This window comes from Papio anubis, chromosome 12 (genome assembly GCF_008728515.1).
Source record: "Papio anubis isolate 15944 chromosome 12, Panubis1.0, whole genome shotgun sequence".
Classification (NCBI taxonomy): domain Eukaryota; kingdom Metazoa; phylum Chordata; class Mammalia; order Primates; family Cercopithecidae; genus Papio; species Papio anubis.
The window spans coordinates 104,045,393-104,050,849 of NC_044987.1; the positions used below are offsets into that span (position 1 = coordinate 104,045,393).

General features: G+C 45.5%; 1 long non-coding RNA gene across 1 annotated transcript; it reads left to right on the forward strand.

Moving 5' to 3' along the window:
* Positions 1–956: 956 nt before the first annotated feature.
* On the forward strand, positions 957–5,215 carry LOC103877504. Its single transcript, XR_002517001.1, has 2 exons — positions 957–1,794; positions 4,816–5,215. It is a non-coding gene; the product is annotated as an uncharacterized LOC103877504 (long non-coding RNA).
* Positions 5,216–5,457: the final 242 nt, after the last annotated feature.

A 5,457-nucleotide genomic window follows, 5' to 3' on the forward strand; every position in this document is an offset into this window, starting at 1 on the left:
GTGGTTAAACTCCAAGTAAAACACAATTAAAATGTTTTATTTCCTATGGGACTTCTTAGGACCTTTATATGTTAATGAAAATTGTGACTCTAAGAGGAACCAATGCAGTGTTTCCCAAACTCTTGTCCATGGAGTTTGGGGTCCTCCTTTATCATGGAGGATCTTGAAGGATTGGGATTCTTCTGAATACTCTGAGAAATTCTGGTCTGTGTTGTTACCTGTGTAAGAGGCTCCCCTTTCTTCCTGAACCCTCCTTTGCTTCATCTTCTTTCTCTGCTAATTCATCTTGTATAATACAAACACCTCATTAAGTCACAGAAACACACTTGGGTTTCTTTTATGAACATTGAGAGCTATTGAGCTGTGCAGTGTCACAAGGAAACCAGACCTTATCAGACACTCAGGGCTCCAGTACTGAGTGAATCTTCAGTACTCGAGGTTGCCCCAGCACCAAACCTTCCTTGCGTCAGCCAGGCCCGTCTCCTTACTAGTCCATAAAAGCTGTGAGCATGCCTGCCTCTGAGCTTTTGCTTTGGAATATCTCTTTTTTCTCATCTTTGGCCACTTCCTTCAGGTAGTCTTCCCTGACTATCTCAGCATTGCTTCAGAAGCCCCAGAGGGTGGTTTCAGAAAAAGACAGAAGGTGAGTGATATGGTTTGGTTGTGTCCCCACCCAAATCTCATCTTGAACTGTAGTTCTCATAATCTCCAAGTATCTTGGGAGGGACCCGGTGGAAGGCAAGTGGGGGCAAGTTTTTCCCATGTTGTTCTCGTGATAGTGAATAAGTCTCATGAGATCTGATGGTTTTATAAAGGGCAGTTCCCCTGCACACACTCTCTTGCCTGCTGCCATGTAAAATGTGCCTTTGCTCCTCCTTTGCCTTTCACCATGATTGTGAGGCCTCCCCAGCCATGTGGAACTGCGAGTCCATTAAACCTGTTTTTCTTTATAAATTACCCAGTCTTAGGTATTTCTTCATAGCAGTATGAATATGGACTAATACAGTGAGAAACTCTAAGTGTTATTTAGAAATGACTGTAAAGCCAACCTGTATGCTATCTTGGAGGCTGTAACTATGGGCATGCAAAAAGAACAAATTGTCAAGAACTGAAAGGGAGATCCAACTATCTCAGAAAGACTGACACTGGGGCCCTTCGTCCTTATCAAAATAACCCCTATAGCACTTGCATTACACGCAATCTCAGGATGCCTGATGAAGGCTTGTCCCTGACTAATTCAATTGTTCTTTTTAATGTTTTATTGTTGAAAATTTCAAACATATACAAAATAGAGAGTATTAGAATGATACCCCCTGCAGCTTTTACCCAGCTTCAACAAGTATCAGTCTTGTTTCATTTTTATACTCACCCACCACACCATATTGTTTTTGAAGCAAACCCTGTGTACCATATATTCTATCCATGTTTATCTCAGTACACTTTTATACTGTTTTTACATAACCATAATACAAGTATCTCACTAAAAATTAACAATAAGTCCTTAATATGATCAAATGTCCAGTGACTGTTCACATTTCCAGTTGCTTTATTTTATTTATTTTATAAATTTTTTAAATTTATAAATGTCTTAATTTTATTTATTTTTTAAATTTGTTTGAATTGGGATCCAAATGAGGTTGGTTGATGTGTCTTTTTCAATCTGTAATCCCTATTTCTCTCTTTTAAAAATTTTATTTGTTGAAGAAACCGGATGCTTGACCTGTTTTCCCACAGTGTGGACTTTACTGATTGCATCCCCATGGTGGCTTCACTCCTCTGTCTTCTGTATTTCCTGTAAGTTGACAATTTGTTATTGAGGCTTGATCACATTCAGGGTTGGCTTTTTCAGTCATATGACCTCACAGTGCTATGTGTTTCCATCAGAAGGCACATCATGCTTGTTGTCTCCAGCTGGGGGATGTCAGCAGATGTGGATGCTCACAGCTTAGATCCATTAATCCATTAGGGGTTGCAAAATGTTGAGGTTCCAATTCTATCATCCCTTCCTCATTTATTAGCTGGAATACTTCTAAAAGGAGAAACGTCCCCTCATCTGCAATTTTGGTACCCAGTAGTACAGTTTGTATAGGAAAGATGGGAAAAATGCTTGATTCTTTCTCTTTATTTACCAACTAATTATCTTGTAATGGCATGATGCTGACAGTTAATACTTGTAGAGCACTTACAGATCACCAAATGTTCTTATCAACACTATCTCATTTAATTAATTAATACCACACAACAACCCTGTGTGGTAGACACAACAGATGGTGTTATTTTTAAATCCTTTTTTTCAGAAGAGAGAACTGAGGTCCAGAGAAGGTAAGCAACTTGTTCAAGCTCGGAAAGCTACCAGAACAATCATTGCTAACTTACAGGGAGCCTTAACTCTGAGCCAGATGCTGTTCTGTAAATGTGAATTAACTCACTTCTTAAACAACTGTAAGAGACAGGCAGGGACAGTCTCTGTCCCCACTTTACAGGTAAGAAAGTCTGAGGCCAAGAGAGCCTCAAATTGCTTGAGGTCACATAATAATACCAGAGATTTCCCTTTACTGAGCCCTTACTGTGTGCCAAATGCCTTGCTAGGGACCTAAACATAATACAGCACTCTGCTATCTGTTGTGTGTTGGGTTCTTGCCACGTGTCAGGCATATGTCTCTTCGTAGCAACCTTACGTTAACCCCGTGTTACAGATAAGGAAGTTGATGGCCAGAGTGGTTGGGTCACAGTCCCAAGGTCACAGGGTTTGTATGGAACTGTGTTGGATTCCAAGCTAGTTCTCTTCTGCATTACACATCTCCAGCCCATGGGCCAGGACTTGAGCCTAGACTTTCTGACCGGAGTCTGTGCCCCCTCCTCGTCCCCTCCCCAGAACCCCCAGAGTGTCTGATCTAGAGGAGGAAACTTTTCCTGTGGGTGATCAGCTGCCTCCAGGCTTGTTCACCCTCCTGTAACCAACCTCTGCTGTGCTTGGCCTTAATTGACAAGGGGAGACCAGGGTGACAAGAAAAGGGGAGAAACCTCATTATGTGGCAACGGAATTAGCGGTTTTAGTGACTCCACACATCCCCAGATGTAGCTGGGTCGGCCTTTAATTGCTGTTCTTCGCCACTTTTCTCCCAGAATTGGATTATTAAGCCCATTCAGCAGCACAACGTATTGAAAGGACTGAGGACCTCTTGGCCTAGCAGGGAGGGGCAGGAAGGGCCCTGCCAGCCTGGGAGGGAGGGCCCTGCCTGGGCCAAGAGGCCCACCTTTGTCTGAGGCCACGCTTGGTGCCCATCAGACATCATGACAAGATCCTAAATCACGACGGCCTCAATAATCCTAGTGACCTAGGGCCGAGGATGCCGCTGCAGCCTAGCATGAACAGTCATAAATGCGAGTCTGACAAGGGATGCTCTCCCTTCTAATGAGATGCTGTGGCCTGCTTCCTTCACGAAGAGAGGCCCACGGAGATGGGGGAGAGGGCAGGAGGAGGAAAAACAAGAATCCAATTAAACCCTCAATTCGAGCAGAGCAAATGAATTTGACTTTAGGTGATCAAGAGGGAGAAAACTTCTAATTAGACACATGGCAATCCTGGGGCTGAGCACGCTTGTGACCCGCCCTCATGCCCGCCCCCGTCACTTTTTAGATAAATGTTAAGGATTAGAATGAGATGTAATTAAAATCCGTCAATCCCATACACTTGCTGTTGATGGGGGTGGATGACTGCTTGCTCACCTGCCCTTTGCTTGGTCATAAGCTCCCGCCCCCTCCTAGCTCCTGTGTTCTGATTGGCCCTCGCCGCCAGCCAATCCCCTGTGAGCAGGAGGAAGATTCGGGCCGGAGGGGCAGCCCTGGGGCGCACCCTTTTTCAAAGGCCAAGAGAGGGGTTGGAGAGCAGGGCTTTGATCTGGCCGAGGCACATCTGCCAGAGGTTGCACACTGGAAGCGCTTGGACAAAGGCTGGCCCATGGATGAGTTAAAAACAACTGAAATGCATTTATGGCACTGCAAGATCTGGATATTTCATATAAATATTTGGATTTTCTAGTTTCTTTTGAAAAATCAAAAATCACATATTGCGCCTGCATTCCCACAGAGTAACAGCTGGCTCTGGTCGAATAGTGGCTGACCATCTAGACAAGACGCGGGTACCCCAGGTCATTACATCTCCTATCTGGCCTGATGCACTCATCTGTTGGCCTTTCAGAGGGCAGGTCACCGTGTGCTCAAGCCACAGGATTGCCCTGTGAATAATTAGAAGTTGTTTCCCTGTTGGCATTTCAATTTTGCAAGCTCTGATCTAGGTCTTCAATCTCTAGGCGAAGGGAGGTGCCCAAAGGTCCACTTCGAGCTCCTCTTCCGACCCCAACTCACACACCTTTGCGCATGCAGAACCCTCTTCCGGGAAAGTCCTTCCTCCTGTAGAGTTGTGAGTATCCTCCAAGGCTTCATGCAGTGCCACCTCATCCGGGAAGAATTTCCCATCTCCCTGGCAGGAATTTTGCCCTCCCTGCTCTGGCTTCTTGGATACTCAGGGTCCCCGCTATATAGCACCTCTCTGGTGTGTGATGGTGAAGCCACCTGCCCTGGGGAGCCGTAAGCTAAGAGCAGGGGCCAGGTCTGATTTGCTCTGCCTCCCGTCACGTGCTCAGCACAGGGCCTGGCCCAGGGTGGACACCCCGTGAATGTGAATTGAAGAGCACTGAACACACGCCAGGGTAGGACCAGCCTGGGCACACGTGGCAGCAACCAGAGCCATCTTTGCCTCTTTCCCAGGCCCTCTTCCCACCTGTTTGCCTCCCCTTTGCCCTCCCTTCTCAGGCCCCAGGCTTGCTGGCTGGAGATTATTTACAGAAAGGTGTTTGGGAATGAACATGTCACCGCAGCCAGAGGATTCATCCTGCAGTGGACGAAGAGAAGCAATACGTAACTCAACAGAAAGATGTTCTCATGCTGGAATGTCAAGCACGTAACAGCAGATAGATCCACAGGAAGATGCCTTGTGAAAGCATGGCCTACCAAGGGACTCGTGGGCTATTCAGGGACTTATACAGCCCATGATTTGTGTTATGGTCAATTGACTTCCCTCACTTGGCCGTGACCCAATGTCACAGGGCAAGTCACCTGACCTATCTGAGCTTCCGTGTTCTTGTATGAAAAATGGTGATAATATTACCTTCAGCACATTTCTGAAAAAGTTAAACATAAACTTTCCTCATGATCCAGCGTTCTACTCCTAGACGTCTATCAAAAAGAAATGAAAACATGCACCCACACAAAAATTTGCACACACAAGTCTTTGTAGCAGCTTTGTTCATTTTATTAGGCCATTCTTGTATTGCTATAAAGAAATACCTGAGACTGGGTAATTTATAAAGAAAAGAGGTTTCACTGAATGACGGTTCTGTAGGCTGTACAGGAAGCATGGCCGCATCTGTTTCTGGGGAGGCCTCAGGGAGCTTT